Source organism: Cervus elaphus, chromosome 5, assembly GCF_910594005.1.
Source record: "Cervus elaphus chromosome 5, mCerEla1.1, whole genome shotgun sequence".
In the NCBI taxonomy this organism is placed as follows: domain Eukaryota; kingdom Metazoa; phylum Chordata; class Mammalia; order Artiodactyla; family Cervidae; genus Cervus; species Cervus elaphus.
The window spans coordinates 84,876,619-84,898,075 of record NC_057819.1 but is presented as its reverse complement, the minus strand read 5'-3'; the positions used below and the strand labels follow the sequence as shown (position 1 = coordinate 84,898,075).

The 21,457-nt window shown below is 36.9% G+C and overlaps 1 protein-coding gene across 8 annotated transcripts in view; it reads left to right on the top strand.

Moving 5' to 3' along the window:
- Positions 1 to 21,457, top strand: part of BCAS3 (BCAS3 microtubule associated cell migration factor) — a 579,738-nt gene that overhangs the window by 304,826 nt on the left and 253,455 nt on the right. The window lies entirely within an intron of this gene.

Sequence of the window (21,457 nt, the reverse complement as noted above, 5' to 3'; positions counted from 1 at the left end):
ATCTGAAACTAGCATACAGCAGGGTTTCATCAAAAAAAGTCTCTTACAAGTAGAATTATTAAACACCCGGCATTAGTCAAACAGTTGAGTCAGAGAGGATTTTAATCTATAGCAATTTCAAAATCCCTGGAGACAGCTGATCTGATTGAGGCTTAAACTGTGAAAGAAAATGGAAACAAACACAAAACTGGTTTGTGAAGACCACTTTTAAAAGACCAAAGCTTCTGTTTCTGATTCTGTCTCTGGATGTTTCGAAGTTTGAAAGCTGATGGGTTTTATACTTGTTCTTGGCTTTCTGAGCTGTTGCCAGCAGATTGCACTTTGTGTCTGATCGCATGGTCCACGTTGAGCGCTGTGCTTTCATTCTTAGTGTAAACTTGCATTTTGGAGGACTCATACTTGTTCCTCAGCTTTAACTTGGCAACCAGGGTTGTCCCCTGGAAACAAGCACAGCAATATCTAAGGTCCCTAGACTTGCACTGCAAGGGTTATTGAGGTAGGTGATTTAATAAATCTTTTTGATAGTTGCAGTCTGAGAATGCTTAACGGATCCTGTTCATATGGAATTATCATTTACAACTGTGAATCCTGGAAATGATATATTTTAACCTGAAGTGTTTTATTCGAGATTACAGTAGCAGGCTTTGTTGACTGGGTTTTTTATATATATATTATTAAACTGCCATAATATTAATGTCTTAGAGTCAAGTAGCTGGCCATTGGTCAGATGAAATGCACGTCACTAAAGCAGTTACCATGTGTATTATTAAATGTGCCATATTCGATGCTATAATCTGGGGAAAGACTGTATATATCATATAGCACTATCTCAATTTTAGCTCTTTACAAAGTTCTCTCATGCCACAGAGAGGAACTTCAATCAACTATTGAATCCATAATTTTGTTTAACTCTGCTGCAAGAAGAGTTTCCTGTTGATGTTTGAGTAAGGAATAGATCTTACATCTTTGATTTATCAACACTTAGGTTTCTATCAGTGAAACACATGGCAGTTTCTCAGATATTGTTCTCCAGCTCTGAGCCTCTGCTTGACTTGTCTTTTTAAGTAGAGAAGGACTTCTTAGTGACTAAGTTCCATTATTTTTCTCAGCCTGTTTTCATTGCAGAAAATCATTAGCCCCTTTCAGAATGACAGCCAGAGCAATGAAATGTGTGCTATCTCTAGCTGAGCTAAAGAAACACCGTAGACGAGGAATTAGACTTCCTATGAGTTATTCTCCACCTCTCCAGTGGTCTGGATCTCTTTTGTTGATCACGTTTTTTAAGTGGGTGAATAATATTTTGTTGGCAAAACTTCATCTATTTCATCTAGTGGGACCACTGTTGTAACAGTGTTACTTTTCTATTGATTTAACAAGATAAAGCATAAATGTTTTGGGTTCTTTTTTAAAAATTTATTTTATTGAAGTACAGTTGATTTACAATGTAGTGTTTATTTCTGCTATCCAGCAAAGTGATTCCGTTGTACATTTATTTTCTTTTTCATATTTTTTCCCATTATGCTTTATCACAGGATATTGACTACAGTGCCCTGTGCTTTGCAGTAGGACCGTTGTTTATCCATTCTATATATAATAGTTTGCATCTGCTAATCTCAAACTCTGATTTGGGTTCTTTATGAAAAGAGGTTTATAGGGAAATTCTGTTTTAGATTCTTCTATTAAAAAGAGTCTAGTTGCTCTTGAACCCGGAAATACGTCTCTGATTATGACCCATGACTTGGAGTCAGTTGCTTGTTATGAAGATGCTAATCTGGAGCTTTGATTGCCTTTGCTTAGAGAGGTATGACCAGTGTGGCGCCTCCCCTTATCGGGGCTCATTGCTTTGTGTCTTACCTTTAAACAATTTATACAACTAAACATACTATCTTTTTAGTTGTTCCTGTGGCAAACTTTGTAGCTATCCCTTTACTATAGTGACAGCTCTTTCTCTGTCTCAACTAGTGGTGGTGTAATTATTTTTCATCAAATTACTTTTCAAAGGAGTAGAATTTAAAAATATAATTTGATATGATCAAATCTTCTGATGGCTGTGACAGTTTTCAAAGTGAAAATATTATTTAAACCTTGGGTCTGTATGTTCAGTTTTCAGTATCTGTGTATCTTGCAGTGTTATTCTACTGAAACTAAAATCAGCAGAGCATTGTGCCACTCTAGCTAGCAAATTCTTTAAAAAAATTCTTAACTAGGTAGTACGTTTGTGCTTCACTCCTTCACATAGAAATGTATTAACCTAAACTACAAGTTTTTCACTTATTAACTTTGATGATTTAGGCATAGTACAAATTCCATAGCTTTAGGTACCTGTGAACCAGTTTCTTGCTATCTCTCTATCTATGTATATTTTAGACTCAGCAGATCTGTAATTGCTTTATATGTAGATGTTACTTCCCATGACATGTTTCCGCTGATCTTTGGAGGCTGAAAAAAACTACCTTTCCTCAGATTTCGAAGTTAATTGTCAGTTTCCCTTCTTGACTAAGGAGAATGCCATTCTGGAAATGGACTTCATAGATTTACCTATACACACAGGCTACCCAGAAAAACGAGATCTGAAGGAGCTGCTCAGTTTCTCCTATCCAACTGATCAACATCAGCGTCTGAATCAGACAGTATTTCTAGACAATGCATGGCATGAATTACTTACTTTTCCCCCTTTGTACTTTTCTTTTGATTAGGTATCTAAGAATTTCTTCCTATTGTTTGTCCTTTATAACATGTGTCCTTCTTTTGGTAAAGGTGTAGGGCTGAAAGAGGGGAAAAGGTAGAAATAGTGTCAGCGTCCTGTTCAAACTTTGTTTCCCACATTGGTGGCTGAAGTTCTTGTTCCAAGATGTGCAGGCTGTACTTGTTGGATAACTTAATAACAACTCTAATTGCTTGTGACTCATCCACACAAAGAGCCTAGAAAGATCTGGTTCATCCTAAGTTTGTTTGTCCTCGTTTGTAGTTTTACTATGGAAATTGGTGTTTACCAAGAAAGAACTCAAAGCAACTGAGATTTAAAGACAAACTTATGCCCCACTTGTATGAAGAGCAGACATCTTTGTCAAACTCTACTAAAGTAAACATTTTATAGAGAAAATGTTATTAGAAGTGGTGAGAGCAGCTTGGGTGTACATTCCTGAGCAGATGACAAAAGGGGAAGGGAAACTGACAGAGAAGTAAAACAAGTTCTTATTCTTCAGAGCAGGCTTTGATACATATTTGTGCTACATCACATACTCTACTAAATAGGGACAAAGTTGCAGATCTAGTATTTGTTGCTAGAGCAACTTTTTGACTCAAGAGAAATGTTCTTTTTTGTACAACTGGAGTCATCTAAATAATTTCTAAGCACTTAATTAACTCAGGCTTTCAGCACCCAATTCTTGCAGATATCTAAATAATTTGTTTGCTTGAAGAAAATCCAAACTGGTTTGATTTTATTGATTTTATAATGATCAATTGTGCCTACTTTGTGTATTTGGCATTTGGTATGTCAGACCTTAAAAAAAATTATACCTATTAGAAAAGTATGACTGGGTAAACAACAAGGATATTATTCAGTCAAATCTCTGCTGGAGAGATATTCTTATAGAGGCATGCTTTTATCTTACAGAGATTTCTCTGATGCACTGGGGGAACTATATTCCTAAGGGCTATATTTCATGTATCTATAGTTGCCATTCCAATCTGAGGCAGACAGATTTCGTTATTGTATCTTAAAGTCATCAGGGACACAAGAGATGCTGGTGGTAAGAGCAAAGGGATTTATAAGAAACACCGTTCAATCTACTGTGGTGAGGTCACTTAGCTCCATGATTTTATAACTAGAACAGAGTGATAGATGCCATGGTGTTACAGTCATGGTCTTGAACTCTTGCTGAAGCCTTCAACAAGTCATGTTTCCTACCTAGCCATTCTTCTCTGCCTCTGTAAAAATAATCTAAGGGACTTCCCTGGTGGTCCAGTGGTTAATACTCTCTGTTTCCGCTGCAGTGGGCAAAGGTTCAATCCCAGATCAGGGAATATGACCCCACATGCCATGCAGGATGGCCAAAAGACCAAAAAAAAAAAAAAACCACAAAAAATAATTTGTTTTCCTTTATAAAAATTTGTCATACCTTTTTGGGCAGGAATATGTTCAAATTATTTCCTAAAATAATTCCCAAATATAAAGGCTATAAAGTTCTTTTGAAATGTTGAGCTATTTCTTTGAATAAATGATATGGTTTTCATTTAATAGAGTTCCAGATAGTCTTTGTGATTATAAGGTGACGAAAACTCCAGGCATACTTGTACCTTGGGTATTCAAAGCCTTTGTGGAATCAGTAAGAGGATTAGAGATGAGGGTGAAATTAAAAGAAGGCTTAGTCCTGACCTGTGAACAGAGTCCCTTAGAGGGGGAAAAAGGAGGTCAGTAATTTTACTGTGACACTATTTATACTTGGAACAGTAAATATTCAAACTAAGATAATTAAGATTGGCTTTTTAATTAGAAAAGAGGAAGTCTGTGCCTTATTTCAGCTCTCGTCTAGTGAACACCTACTGCCTATATAGAATCAAAAGTAAATTAGAGAGATTAAGAATGTAGGGAAAAGAGTTGATTTCCCATCACAGAAGTGCTCGGTCACATCTCTCTCCTCCTGATTTAAATATTCCCCTCATTCTTCTTTCTAATATTTATAGGATGTTAGAAGATGAAATTCAAGTTAACAATGTGGAAAATTTTAGCTCAGTACAATTAAGGAAAAAATGATTGCCCCACTTGCAGATGAAGAAACTGTAAACAGGAGTAGAGAAGCTGTTGGGAGAGTTTTTTCTGATGACACGTTGCTGCTTTGAATAAATCTCTGTGTCAGCTGCAACCTCGCCTTGGCTTTCTCTGTTGCAAGCACCAAGTCCATGACATGACTTTAAGTCTTTCCTAAGCATTTGGAAAAGGAATTGATGGAATTCTCCCTGCTGTTGATATACCAGGGTACCACATATTTACATGAGACTTTTGGGCCAAAAGACCCAACTTTTCTTTTTTGTACCGTTATTACTACATCTTTAATACAAGGCTGGACTGTTTATGTAGTCTGTTGCCTGAGACTGTGGTGGCAGAGGGACAATATTGGGGGCAGTATTAGAATTTGTTTAAGTCTGAACCGGGGATTCCATTTGTCTTAGTGACATTAGCGTCAAACTGTTAGTGCCACACTATTTTAAATTGTGTCCAAGAGCCTGAGAGGCTTATGCTTATAGGTGCCATCTATAAACTTAGAAACAAACAAAAGAGCCTCTCTCCATTGATTGTGGAAGCCCAGTGAGCAATTAAAAAGCAGCCTGGGACCTCACCCGGGCAACTAGTCGGAACCAGAGCTCGTGGTACTCCCCTGGATATTGTTGAAAACTGTCAGAGAAAAACTAAAGCAAATAATCAAAGTGGAAATAATTGTTCCTGGAAACAGTTTTGTTTTTGAAGCTTGGGGCAGTGGAAGGAATAGTGACTAGTCACGTACAGATCTTTGGTTCTAGTCTCAGCTCTGCCTGGAACTAGCTCTTTAAGAAACGGCTTCAAAATCCAGGGCTTACTTCTATAAAATGAAGAAAAGAATTGAAGTAGGTTATTTGCAAAGTTCCTTCTAGCTTGAAAAATTGATACGTCTATACTTTAGATCATCTTTGAAGATTTTTTTTTAATTAGGGTACGGTTTACATATAGCAAAAATGCACATATCTTAATCACACAGCTTGATCAGTTTTTATACCCAGATAATCACCACTCAGATCAAAGTTAGAATATTTTCATCATTTCAGAAAGTTCTTTTATTCTTCCTCCAGTCAAGACTACCTTTGACCCAGACTATGACTTTTATCATCGTAAATTAGCTTTGTTTATATTGAACTTCAAGTAAATAGAATCATTCTGCACATTCTCTTGCATCTGGCTTCTTTTACTTAATTTAATGTTTTTGAGATTCATTCAGGTATTACATGTGTCACTAGTTCATTTTTTTTACATTGCAGCGTAGTTTGAATATAACACAGTTTATGTATCCATTACTCTGTTGTTTTTAGCTTTTGGCATATTATTAACAAAGCTGCTATAACCTTTGCTGTATAAGCCTTTTTTTGACATATTCATTCATGTCTTCAGGGCATGTACATAGGATTGGAAGTGTTGGCTCAGAAGGTAGGCCTGTGTTTAACTTTGTTAGGAACTGCCAAGGAAGTATTCCAAAATGACCATATACCATTTTTTCATCTTAACAGCAGTGTGTGAGCCATCCTAGTGAATGTAAACTGTGGTCTTAATTTGCTTTTCTCTGATGAATACTGATACTGTGTACCTTGCATATACTTACTGAAGATTTGGATATCTTTTGCAATGTATTTGTGAAGTCTTTCACCAGTTTTTATTGGGTCTGTTGTCTGTTGAATTTCAGGGGTTCTTTATTCTGGATAAGACTTTTTGTTGGATATTTTGCCAGTATGTCCTTTCAATTCATTGTCTTTTCACTTTCTTATTGGTGTTTTTTGACAAGCAGAAATACAATTTTTCCATTGTTTTTCTTTTTATGTGTTTCAATGCTTTTCTTTAATAACTATATGGTTTTGGCTTTTGCATTTAGTCTATCAATCTTTTCTAATTATTTTTTATTATGAGATGAGGCAAGGATCAAGGTTAAGTTTTTTCGAGAGAAGTGTGTTCCAGCACTGTTCAGCAAAAAGATCTTTCCCCCAATGAATTTTGATGATGCTTTTTAAAAAAGTCATATTTTTCCTGGATTCTCTATTTTCTTCCATATATATATATGTACATATATATATACACACACCTGTCTTTTGTACCACTATCATACTATCTTAATAACTAGCTTTTTAGCAAGTTTTGAAATGTAGCAAATTAATGTGTCTACTTTTTCCTTTAGTCATTGCTTGGCTATTCTAGAATATAAAATGTAGATTAATGTATGTCTTTACATTTCCATGCACGTACATTTGCACAAACATACCAGCAGATGGTGTGGTCCGTGGACCTCTCTGAAAATGTCCAGTACACTTCCAAGGGGTCAGTGAGTGAAAACTATTTTTATAAATATGAATTCATTTTTTGTCTTTTTTATACCATCTTGACATTTAGTATAGATGATGCCGAAGCAGTGGTATATAAACCTGATGGCATCTTAGCATGGTAAAAAGCAGTGGCACCAAACTCTGCTCATGACAGATGCAACTTGCTCGTAGTTAAAAAAAAAAAAGATATCATTACTTAAGGCTTTCTTTGATACAGTAAACATTATTAATTTTACTAAACTTTAGAAGCTAATAAATTTTATTAAATTTCATGTTTATGTACTTTTTAATATTATATATATCATAATTGAATTAATGCACACTAGTTATTTTGAGGGAATTGCACTTGTGTGTTTGTTGTGCATTGAACTAGCAACTGTTTTCATGGAATGCCATTTTACTTAAAAACTGAAACTTTGTTCATTCAGACATTGTTATTTGGTAGAAATTTTCTCAAAAATGAACAAAGTAAGCCTGTCATTTAAAAAAAAACTGACAAATATTTACTACCAATGATAAAATTCTAGTCTTCAGTTGAAAATTAGAAATTTGGAAACCATATATCCACCAGTCTACATAACAGGTCCCATACTTAAACACATTTCTGATGAGATAGGTAGTGATATTACCTAGTGTGATATTTTATATCATAAAATAAGTCAACATTTGGAAGATATGCAGTATTTTCCAAATGACTGGTCTTATGATAAAATTATGTACGGTAATGGACTGATTTCAAGTGCAAGATAGAACAAAGGATTTTAATATGACAGATTGTAAAAGTTAATTGGTATGGCTTCAGATATCATTGTAACTGACATGTTAAGTGTTCTATCAGGGAAGAATATCCCCAGAATCTGAAAAAACTCAGAATATGAATACACACACTCCTTTTCTAGTTCCGTTTCTGACTTACACCAATAGATGGAGAAAAAGCTTTTGACAAAATCCAACATTCATTCATGATGAACTGTCATCAAAGTGGGTGTAAGAGAAGCGTAAAAAAGGCCAGTTTTGAGAAACCCTCCAGTTACATCTGTTCAGTGGTAAAAAGCTGAAAGTCTTTCCTTTAAAATCAGGAACAAGACAAGGATCTCCACCCACTCTTACTACTTCTATTTAACATAGTGTTGGAAGTCCCATCCACAGAAATCAGACAAGAAAAAGAATTAAAAAGCATCCAAATTGGAAGGGAAGAAATAAAACTGTCACTGCAGATTACATGATACTATGTATGGAAAAACCTAGTCTCCATCAAAAACTATAACTAATAAATGAGTTTGGTGAAATTACAGGATACAACATTAATATACAGAAATATGTTGCTTATTCTGTACACTAATAATGAACTATAGAGAAATTAATGAAACAATTTAGAATTGGATTAAAAGTAGTAAAATGCCTAGGAATAAATTTAACCAATGGTATGACTGTAGTGGTTAATATCTGAAATATATACATAGCTCTTACAAGTTAATATAAAAACACAATTTAAAAATGGCAATAATTAGCCTCCAATTAAAATAAATAAATTAATTTTTTAAAAACGAAAGAAAATGGGCAGAAGACCTGAATAGGCATTTTTCCAAAGAAGACATACAGATAGTCAACAACCACAATAGAAGAAGCTCAGCATTGCTATCAAAGTGTAAGTCGCTCAGTCATGTCCAACTCTTTGCGATGCTATGAACTATAGCCCGCCAGCCTTCTCAGTCCTTGGGATTCACCAGGCAAGAATACTGGAGTAGGTTGCCATGCCTTTCTCCAGGGATTCCAGACCCAGAGAGTGAATCCAGGTCTCCTGCATTGCAGGCAGATTCTTTATTGTCTGAACCACCAGAGATCAAAGGAGAAATTCAAATCAAAACCACAGTGAGATATCATCTCACAGCTTTCAGAAAGGCTATCAATGAAAAATCTAGTCAACACGTAACAAATGTTGGTGGTGATATAGAGAAAAGGGCACCCTAGTAGACTGCTGGTGGGATTGTGGTTTGGTGCAGCCACTACAAAAAAATAGTATATATTCCTGAGAAAACAAAGAATAGAACTGATCCAGCAGTTCTATTCCCTGGGTATATATCTGAAGAAATGAAAATACTAATTCAAAAAGATACATGAACCTCAATGTTCATAGTAGCATTATTCACAGTAATCAAGATATAGAAGCAACCTCATTGCCCATCAACAGATGAGTGGATAAGGAAGATGTAGTAAGTATGTAGAATGGAATGTGACTCAGCCATAATAAAGAATGAAATTCTGCCATTTGCAGAAATGTAGATGAACCTGGAGAGTATTATGCTTAGTGAAATAAGAGAGACAAAGACAAACACTGTATATCATCACTTATATGTGGAATCAAAAAGCAAGGCAAATGTCTATAACAAAACAAAATTAGACTCACAAAGAATAAAATAGTGGTTACCAGTAAAGAGAGGGAAAGGGAAATGGGCAAGATAGAGGTAGGTAGGGAGATTAAGAGGCACAAACTACTATGTATGAAATAAACAGCAAGTATATAGCCATTATTTTGTAATAAATTTAAAGAGTATAAAATATTGACTCACCATGTTGTATACCTGAAACTAATATAAATCATCTGTACTTCAATAAAAATTTATGTAATATACCTGAAAAAAAGAAAAGCTGACTATCATTATTTGTAATGTTTCAAAATTAAAATGTTAATGGATTAGCACGTAAGTGTTTTCAATATTGATAGATATAATCACATACAAAAGCTCTTAAGGATTCCTATCTTTAAGCACACAAAACGGTCTTAATTCCCCCAAAACAACCATCATATTTATATAAAATATATACATGTATATATGTATTATATGTATATATCTATATTTACACACATACTACAGATTAAATGTATATTCATCTCTAAAAAAATTTAGATGAGATTTGATTCATTTTTCGTTGAATCTGTGGGTCAAATTTGGGAGATTTGACATCCTAACAGTATGGACTCTTTTAGTACATGAATCTTTTACAGCTATCCATTTATTTTGTTGTTTAGTCGCCAAGTCATGTCCAACTCTTTTGCATCGTCATGGCCTATAGCCCACCAGGCTCCTCTGTTCATGGGATTCCCCAGGCAAGAATACTGGAATGGTTTGCCATTTCCTTCTCCAGGGGATCTTCCCAACCCAGGGATCAAACTCGTGTCTCCTGCATTGGCAGGGGGATTCTTTACCACTGAGCCACCAGGAAAGCCCGGTGGTCTTCTTTAGTTTCTCCTAATGTTTGTTAACTTTTAATGTAGAAGTCTTACACATATTTTGTAACATTTATTTCAGTCATTTCATGCTTTAATGCTATAATGAATAGCATGCTTTGTTTTTCAGGATTTTTCCATAGTATATAGAATACAATCTTTGGGGGGGGCGGATATTGAACTAGCATCCAGAATCCTTTATAAATTCATGTATTAATTTGAGTAGATCTGTTTGGATTTTTTTCTCAGCAGTCATCTCATCTACAAATAAAGATGGTTATATTTTTTTCCCATCTTTACACCTCATTTCTTTTCCCCCTTACTGTATTTGCTTAGATCTCTAGTACGTTGAGTAGAAGTGATGATATTGAAAGTCTTGTCTTCTTAATCTTATAGGGAAGTGTTTAACATTTCACTGTTACATAAAATGTTAGATGTAGTTGTTTTTTTAAATGAAAACTTAACATTCCTCTATTGTGTCATTCCTATATTGAAACACCTGCATCCTTATATTGTATTATTCCTACATTGGAATAACAAAAATTGGACAAAATCCATAAAAGAGCCCAACTGACTTTCTAAAGCTGAAAAATATAATTTATTAAAGAAACAAATTATTGAATGGGCTTAGCAGCTGACTGTATGAAGAGGAAGAAAGAATCAGAAATTCAGAAACAAGTCAAAACTTATCTAAACTGAAGTGAGGAAAGAAGAAAATGAAATACAACAGAACTCAGCGTGAGAAATGTATGGTGTGGTATTTAACTGCCTAACGTACATGCAGTTGTTACAGATGGATGGAAAGAAAGCGAGGATAAGGCAAAATAAATAAATGAAAGGCTGAATATTTTCTAAAATTAATTAAAGACATCAACTCCAATTTCAAGAAGGTTAGTTTGCCCCAAGTAGGATAAATACAAAGAAAACCATATCTTGTCATATCAGCACCCTAATCCTGAAGTCAAAAAATCACAAAGCAATTTTGATTTTCAGCCTACCATGTTTCTTTATTTCTTAGGTTCTTATTTGGGTGAGGGTTTAACATTTTGACAAAATTAGAATTATTTTTAAGTTTCTTTGGCAGTATGAGATACCTGTCTCCCAGTGCTCAATGAGGAATCGTCAGGATGTTTACCATTAGATGGAAGTAAGAAAATGGGGAACCAGTATTTATTTATAAACAGCTATGTGCCCAGTAACATGTTAGGTGTCTTCACATGGTTTATCTCATTTAATCATATTTCATTAGGATCACAGATCCATTTCAGAAATATGCAAAGAGTGGGATTTAAGACACCTAGTTCCTGATACTTAGAAATACTTAAAGTGCATTATGGTGACACCTCAGATAAGTCCAAACCTCTTTTTACCCTGCCTGATCAAATATTCATTTCAAAACACTGTATGCTGAAATGAGCCACGTGGGAGTTGAAGAGAATCAACTATTCAGGTGGTGAAAATGTGTGAATGCAGCTGGCAGATGAAGTTCTAGTGTGATGAATTCCCAGCTTGTCCTTATTGCTTCAGGCAACGACTGACAGCCCTGACTGGTCATTGGCTTTCCATTTCTGGCATTGATAGGACTGAAAATACTTAGTGTCACAGATACTTAAAAGCCGTCCCTGTTAGAGTGGATACAAACAGTGCTGGAGGGTCCTTCTTGCATAGAGCTGTAATCAATATGGTCTAGAGTTCTTGACCTGAACCTATAATTATCTGGTTGTTGTAAAGGTGGCTTATTGTTACAGAAAATGCTTATATTCAGAACTTTGGGGCTAAGTTGTGAATGGAGTGAAGGAAAATAGAGGCTTTGTCCCTCTTTCTCTACTTGCTAGTATTTAAGAGGCTATCATAATAACCACAGATCAGGGCATTCTTAAAGGATTAGAACATTGTATCTCTAGGATTTTGGAGTGCCAAAGTTTGAATTTTACCTCTGATGTGAAAGTCGTGACTTCAGTGTTTGCAGTTTGTGATTTTTCAAATACCAAAATAGAATTTCTTCTCACTGATTCAAATACTTGGATTAGAAGTGCAGCTTAAATCATAACACATTTGAACTTGATCTTTTCCTGCAGCTAAGCGTATGCTGAAAAATAGAAATTGGGTAAGCAGATGTTACAGCATCCATGATCCATGGATGTGAGTTGAAGGCGGTGACACTGGTAGCAGTTCTTAAGTTACTGTTCGTACCAGTGTGTGTAAGTATGTTGTGATCAAGGTTAACTTGCCATGTGAAAATGTAATAGTACAGTTATAAACAGTCACCGTGGGTCCTGATCACTGTCACCGCTTGGCTAAGATACCTCAGACGGGCATTACTGGGGCTTCCTTGGTGGCTCAAGCAGTAAAGAATCTGCCTGCAATGCTGGAGACCCAGGTTCAGTCTCTGGGTCGGAAGATCCCCTGGAGAAGGGAATCGCTACCCATTCCAGTATCCTTGCCTGGAGAATTCCATGGACAGGAGGAGCCTGAAGGGCTACAGTCCATGAAGTCACAGAGTCTGGGTAGGATGCCTTGAAAAAGAGGGAAAAAGTAATACCATATAATAGAGGGCTATTTGAAAACAAGGACTGTTTTTGTATTTCCACATGCCTGGTATTGGTACCTGCCACAGAACAGATAATCAATATGTGTTGCATTATTGATTTCTGATAAAACATAAGCCTTTAAATATATCACAAAGTATTTAAAACTTAATAATGTTGCATCTTTGTGTATATATTACCTCTTTAAACCCAGAACAGAGAATCTTGACCTAGAATTCGTTGTTTCAGTTGCTGTTATGTCTAAGATCACTATTCCTTTGTTTGAGCCCTGGGTAAACTGTGTGATCAGTTGGCATATTTTGTAGACTGTTTCAAATGATCTTTCATGTCATTTTTTTCTTAAAAAAACAGCATTATGTTTGCATAATATGTTTCCCCTCTTTGATAGCTTTTACATAAACAGATAATAAAATGTAAGGGAATTATGACCCTCAACTCAGGTTTGCTTTAGTTTTGTTAGACTGGCATGGAAATTTGTGTTTGAAGGTTGTCTTTATAAAACATTAGCTGGCCAATTCCTGCATCCTTACATCTGTTGTCAAGCTTGTAAAACATCTACTGAAAGTAATGGACTTGACTTTGGTCTTCTGGTCATACTAGGCTAACTTCCACATATGTTGCTGTGGGGGTATTTGGGACTATCTTTTTAGCTAGCTCATCTTGTACATGGGCCCAGGATATTCACGTATAGGGATTTGACCTAAATTCCATTTAAGAAGAAGGTTTGTTTTGAGTCGCTACCATTTCGGTATGCCGTTGCAGACCTGTGAGTTGTACTTGAGCTCTCGGCAGTCCTGTGAGTCTTCAGCCTATCTCGACGTTCTAAGAATATTGAAGGGACCCTAGTTATCTGTAAATGCTTGGTGTTGCAATTGTGCAGAATACCTAAAGTTGCACTTGAAACCTGAACTCTCCAGTTAGTCATCCGTTACCCTCTTCTCGGGCTCCAAAATTACTGTGGACAGTGACTGCAGCCATGAAATCAGAAGATGATTGCTTTTTGGAAGGAAAGTGATGACAAGCCTAGACAGTGTGTTGAAAAGCAGAGACATTACTCTGCCGACAAAGGTCTGTATAGTCAAGGCTATGGTCTTCCCAGTGGTCACATCTGGTTGCAGGAGCTGGACCACAAAGAAGGCAGAGCACCAAAGAATTGATGCCGTCGAATGTGGTGCTGGAGAAGACACCTGAGAGTCCCCCGGACAGCAAGGAGATCAAACCAGTCAATCTTAAAGGAAATCAACCCTGAACATTCATTGGGAGGATTCATGCTGAAACTGAAGCTCCAGTATTTTGGTCATCTGATGTGAACAGACGACTCATTGGAAAAGTCCCTGATGCTGGGAAAGATGGAAGGCAGAAGGAGAAGAGGGCATCAGAGGATGAGATGGCTGGACGGCATCACTGATGCAATGAACATGAACTTGGGCAAACTCCAGGAGATGGTGAGGGACAGTGAGGCCTGTTGTGCTGCAGTCCATGGGGTCACAAAGAGTCAGACGTGACTGGGCAACTGAACAACAACAACATACAGTTTTCAAATAAAGAATGTATGATTGGGAAAAGACTCCTTCACCCTTCAGCTTCCTACTACCTAAAGAGGACACTTGGTGCATCCGTGATAACCCCTTTGACATTCCTCCTATGAGGCTGACTTTTCTTATGTCAAAGATTTTTAGCTACGAGTGAATACCTCTAAATAAGAGTTTTTAATCTCCATGATAGGGTCCTAACTCCTGAATCGGAGGGCCTATGCCAGAGAGACCTTGGAAAAATGTTGGTATGGTGCCTGAAACTTTTCATTTGCCTTGAAACATGTTCTTAATTATACTTTTTATTCCAGTCCACCTCACTGATTAAATTAATTACTTTCTCCTCTGTTCTTAAACTTTTACTGTTGTGTTTATCACCTCATATTAAAGTTAGTTGGGAACCATTTCCCTTTCAAAACCGTGAGCTCATCTTTGAACTCCCCACAGCACCCTGAATGGTTCTGACACATAATAGGCACTCAATAAAGGTTAATGAATTCAATGTTTCAGCATGGGATATTGAAACCAAATTTTTGAAGTTGAGTCGACATAGTAGTTGCCTCCTAGGAGGGGAACTAAGTGCCTGGGGAACAGCAGTGAAAAGACTACTTTCTTTTCATTTTAGTCTTTTAGACTACACTCATGCGTTATCCTTGCAAAATATAAATGAAGCTCTTAACAGCAATCATTTTTCAGAATTTGACAGGTTACCATGGCAAGACATTATTGTGTATTTATTTGTACAAATAAACTGAGGTTAAATGGTGGTTAATAACTTGTATTTTGTTACCTTGTTAGTGATAGAACAAAGATATGATGCCGTGAAACTTTCAGTTTCTCCAAAATATTGAACACCATCTTGACCACAGTAGCCTACCCCTTTTTTTGAAGTGTAGGAAAGTGAAGTGGCTCAGTCGTGTCCGACTCTTTGCAACCCCATGGACAGTAGCCTATCACGCTTCTCCGTCCATGGGATTTCCCAGGCAAGAGTACTGGAGTGGGTTGCCATTTCCTTCTCCAGGGGATCTTCCCGACCTAGGGATTGAACCCGGGTCTCCCGCATTGTAGACAGACGCTTTATCGTCTGAGCCACTGGGGAAGTCCTTTTGAAGTATAGTTGATTAAAAAAAAAAATTTTGTCACTCTATTTATTTATGTAATTTCTGACTGTGCTGGGTCTTCCTTGCTGCTTACAGGCTTTCTCTAGTTGCAGTGAGCGGGTCTTCTCTAGTTTTGGTGCGCAGAGCTCTTCTTGCGGTGGCTTCTCTTGTTGCAGAGCAGCTCTAGGGCACACGGGCTTCAGTAGTTGTGGTGCGAGGGCTCATCCATTAAGGCCGGTGGGCTCTAGAGCACAGGCTCAGTAGTTGTGGCCGCCGGGCTTAGTTGCCCCATGGCAGGTGAGATCTCAGTTCCCCGACCAGAAGAACCCATGTCCCCTGCATTACAAGGTGGTTTCTTAGCCATTGGACCGTGAAGGGAGCCCCAGGACAATAGCCTACCTTGATTTTGTTCATACAGTCAGCAAAAGGCATACATCTGACCTAGAACCATCTTTCCTTATTCTCATGCTGTGTACATCACAGAAGCCACAGAACACAGCACCCCCCCTCTTTGAGGGGCTCATCTGTTTTAAGAGGCCATTGGCACAGCCTCTTTGATAAGGTTTTGTTGGTTGAAAACAATTGTGCTCATGGTTCACCTAGGTAGCCCTGTAGCTCACAGAGAGACTCTTAGCCTTTAAGCAGTCACCATTTCTTTTCAGCTAGGAAAGCCACTACCAATCAGGTAATGTTTTCTCAAGCTGAAAAAGGCTTTCACTAAGGCATGGAGATTGCCCAAAGTCACATTTCTTTCCCCATCTACTTGTGGGAAAATGCAAACTAAAGGAACACTGGTGTTTGTAACTCCCAGTCTGTTCTACATTTGCGGGTGGGAGAGAGAGAGGCAAAGGGACTGTATTTCTCCCGGAAATATTGTTAATTGCTTTTTCACAATATAGATTAAAGCATAAAAGAAGCCCCCAAAGCTGATTCTAAATGGACCTGACACCTTGATCTTCTATCATGGCATAACATGTGAGTGGAGATTCCCAATGGACCTTGATACACTACAATATTTATTACTATAAAGATCTAAGAGTTCTTAGTCACTTTGAAACTTGTAAGAGCTGTTCAAATCCCATACACTGGACTTGTGCTTTCACATGGTAAAGTTTTTCTGATTTGTTTGGTGTAGTGTACTCAGAAGTACCTCCCCTGCCCGGTTCTGAATAATAAAATTAGGCTTTTCAATAAACTAAAAAAGTAGTGCTCAGATATGAAAGTATATCTGGGAGAAAAATGTTTTTGCTTCTCTTTTCTTGTCCATTAATATTTAGGGACTACAGGGTCTTCAGCTGACCCATTTTATGCCTTTGTATTTTTATGTACAAAAAGGTACTAAATTTTGCCTATTGCATTGATATGATCAGAGTACTGATAAATTGAAAGGTACTGAGATGATAATTCTATCAGTTTCTGCTGTTGATGGTGAAATTTTCATTGTAGTGTGCTTTAAAACTATGGTGTCAGGAATCAACAATGGTTTATTATGGTTTAATTTTAATAATACTTTTTTGTGGGGGCTGGGGGGAGGCCACGCAACATGGCATGTGGGATCTTCCCGAACCAGGGATCAAACCTAGGCCCTCTGCACTAGGAGCATGGAGTCTTAGCCACTTAGCACCAGGGAAGTCCCAATAATAGGGTTTTAAAAATTTTTAAATTACTAAGGAAAACTCTATAGTATTTACATTCACAAAAATAGCAATATGCAAATTAAAAGATATGTGAGACAAAATTATTTTGAGGTTGTGATCATCAAAATTAATGTAAATTAATATAATTTTGAATTATGTGTCCTTACTTATGAAGGAAACCTAACTACACTGTATGAGGAAAGTTATAGAAGTAAAGGGAAATAAATAGGATACTTAGCATCTCTACTTAAATACTGAGTTATGTGTAGCCCATTTAGTTTCTGTGCTGCATATTAAATTCCATGCATAATGAATAATAGCGGGTTTTGGTAACATTTGATTGCTTAACATACTCTGCTAAGCATTTCACATGCATTACCTTCTTTATTCTTCATAGAGATCTGTTGAGGTACATGTATTATTAAAATTTCCCTTTTTTTAGAGTAAAGGGGTACAGCTCAGAGAAATTATGGGTGCTATACTACTTCCCATTTTGACAGTGCCATCTGAATTTCTTTATTGTGAACATGTTTTGCATAGATTTTATTAAAATATATTTTTGATAAATGCATTTTGGGGATAGACAGTTGTGTAGCAGAAGTGCGTGAACTTAGTGATCAGATGGGAGTGTGATGTCATCTCTGAGTCAGACACGACGGGAGTGACCTAGCAGCAGCTGTAGCCAACCAGGTATATTACCTTCGGGCTCTTTGTCCTTCAGAATTGCATGAAAATACCTGCTCCCGTGGTATGAGAGTCAGTAGATGTAACATCTGTATGTCTTCTGACCATGGTTTGAATACATAACAAGGATTCATTAAATATTAGTTCTCTCCTTGTTGTATGCTTAGTCGCTCAGTCGTGTCTGACTCTTTGTGACCCCAGGGACTGCAGCCCTCCGGGCTCCTCTGTTCGTGGGATTCTCCAGGCGAGAGCACTGGCGTGGGTTGCTGTGCCCCGCTCCCGGGGGTCGTCACAGCCCGGTGACTGAACCTGAATCTCTCTGTCTCCTGGATTGGCAGGTGGGTTCTTTACCACCAGTGCCACCTGGGAAGCCCCTACTTCTCCCCTTGTTTATTTCAATACTAGGAGGAGGAAGAGAGATTTTTACTATATCCCAGTGATTTTGTTTTCCTCTTTAGTATTGGATTGGCAAAAAAAAGTTCGCTTGGGATTTTCAGAAATATATTTATGTCTGTCATGTTTCCCATGGAGAATGATTATGCTGTTGTCCTTATTTTATACCCAAGGAAGAAGAGAATTGGTTGATCCCAGCTTGGAGGCCAGGTAGTCTAATTACAGAGCTTGTATTTTTCTTTTTTAATTGAAGTATGGTTGATTTACAAAAGAGCTTGTACTCTTAGCTAATATATAATTTTCTTGAAGGATATATGTAACAGTGTATTAGATGGGATTCTAGTATCTCAGGTCTTAACCATAGAAATTATTCGCCCACTCACTCCCTCCTCCTTCATCCACTTCTCCCCTGTTTAGATTGTGACAGTATGACTGTTCATTTCCTGATCTTCTCAATTGATTCCTACAATAAATTTGTTCAGTTAAATGTTCAAGACTCTTCTGATTCTAAAATCTGTGATCCTGTACTGTATGGATGCACGTGCCTTACGCTGAGGCAGCTCTGACAGTCCTTTCGGGGAAAGGTACTCATCACTGTGGCCTAATAGGGAAAATGGTGACTTAAGTACTGAGGTGAAATTAGCCATTTCATGGGGCTTTTGTTGGGAATGACAGAACACAAATTAACTGCTCAAGCCTCTTCATCTCCTTAACAAAGAAGAACCTCAAAATAGTTCGGCCCAGTTGGATTTGACTTGAGTTCTATTTGTTTTTGTGTGTACATACATTTTGCTCAGCCTACAAAAGATGAAGAAACAGCCATTTTGTTTGCCTGAGGAGCAGTCATTCTCCTAATTGTGTTAGACTGGCTGTTTACATTTGTTTCGGACTCTGTCTTGATATGTCATTGTCTCCGTTGCCTTCTTTTTTCCCCTTCTGTCTCTGTTTCAGTTTATCTTCTTGTTTTGATAATTCTTTTTTTTTTTTCCTGTAAATGAAAATCTCTCCCAGGGTTGCTGAATAGGTCATTCTTTTTATAACACTCCGTATATGCACAGAAGAATTTAGCTTGGCTGTAAAACTTGTTCTTGGCATAAATTTGGCAGATAGTTTTTAGCCTGGGTGAGACTTTTCATTGGGATCATGAAAAGTGTTGGGGCGTCACTGCCTTCCACTCTTCCTTCTTCAAGTATGACATTAGTGGTTTTAGCTCTTGTTGACCCTTCTTTTAACCAAAGCTTTATAGCCTATTAGAGCACAGTGTGGATTTTTTTATGATATGTTGGAGGAAAAGAAAAAAAAAAAAAACCCTCTAAAGTTACAAATGGTTTCATTTACCAAAATGACTATTACTCTTGGAAAGTTTTGCCTTTTCTTTAAAATTTCCAGGAGTTGGGTGGGCTTGCTGTCCTTTGTCCCACTCCACCTCCCCACCCACACATTCATGTTGGCCAAGAGGCTGAGAGCTTGAAGCATAATTCCAGGATTCTAGGAGGTAAATCATTTACCAGGGACTGAGCAAGACACACTTTCCTGCTATTATTTTAATCTCATATTTCATCATTTATTGGATCAGATAACAGTGTCATTTACTTAGGATCCATGTCAGCACCTTGAACTCCAAATCATGTATTACATGTCACCTTGTGAGGGATTCTGTGCATTGTCCATCTGTAGGCCTGCTTCATTAAAGGGCTTTATTTAAGCATCTTCATTTTTTTCCAGGGTATCTGAGGGCTTTAATGTAATGAAAAATGTTTGCCCTGTTCGTAAAAATAATACAAGAAACCACTGCAGAAACCTAAGGATTTCCTGTCCAAAGCAAGCAGTATCCTTCAGTAGGTTATCTTGTACATTAATTTATACGTAAATGTAGTCGTAGCTAAGAAGAGTAAAAGTTGTGAATCTTTTATCATCACAGATTAAATAACACAAACTTCAGGTAACCTCCTTGGGTTTCCTCCTTGGGTTTTGGCTCAGCTCTGGTTTATATTGGAGCCATATCTGCACCTCCACTCTTTCAACCCTCTCTTTTTATGAGACTAAAAAGTAAATTGGGTGCTATTTAAATATTTCCTACTTATGTTTATTGAAAACTACCCTGCCGCAGGGCATAGCACTTTGAAAAACTGCTTTGCACCAGCCCAGTTTTCCAAACCCACGTGGTTTACCCAAAAACCTGGACTTTGCTTTCCTCAGACCTTTAATTTCTTTAAACCAAATGATCACACAAAAACTTAGGAGGAGCCTAGTTTCATTTGTGAGGTTTTCAATAAAAGTTAAGTGGAGTGTGGCTAGAAAACCAGACCCTGAAAAGCCATGACTATGCTGACACTAGAGGAAAAACCTACAGAATTCTTATACTTCCTGCTTTCAGTGTTGGGGAGAAGAGAAAAAACAAGAAAGATGGAAGAGCTTTAGTACTGGTCCACTTTAGGGAAAAAGGGGGATGAGGGAAGTTTGGTTGAGTTCATCTGTTACTTATCTGGTATTTTATTTAAAGTTTGCCCTATTTCTAGAAATTTTTGAAAATTCAGAAGAGTATGAAAAATAAAATTAAAAAACTAATTTCATTCCATAGATATAATTATTCTTAACATTTTGGTATATAACTTCTTAGTGCTTGACCTTTTAAAATTTATATTTTAATATTGACCTAATATTAAACAATATTTTGTAGCTTACCTCATCATCATCATCAGATTTCCTTCAAGTTGTTCAATATTTTCCAAAATATAGATATTTTAATGGTTGTATTCTCTGAATCATTTATTTGTCTAGTCTTCTGTCCTTAAAGTTTTTAGTTTCTAATTTTTTCTAATTTTTTTTACCATGCTAATTAAGAATAAAATTCCCATATATAGATCTTTGGTTTATATGTTTCTAAACATTTAAAGAAGAAATAATATCAACACTTTTCAACTATTCAAAAAAACAGAAGAGGAGGAAATACCTCTAAACTCATTTCATGATGTCAGTATTATCCTGATATCAAAACCAGTCAAGGACACAACAGGAAAAGGAAATCAGGCCAGTAACCCTAGTGAACAAGAGCTAAAGATCCTTAACAGAATTTAACAAGACAAATTCAATAATACTTAAAAGGAGCCCCCACCACGTTTAACCAGAATTTATTCCAGTGATGCTAGGATGAGTTAGCATCTATAGATCAATCAGTATGCTATACCACATTAATAAAATTAAGGATAAAAATCATATGATCATCTCAATAGATGTATAAAAAGCATTTGACAGAATTCAACATTCA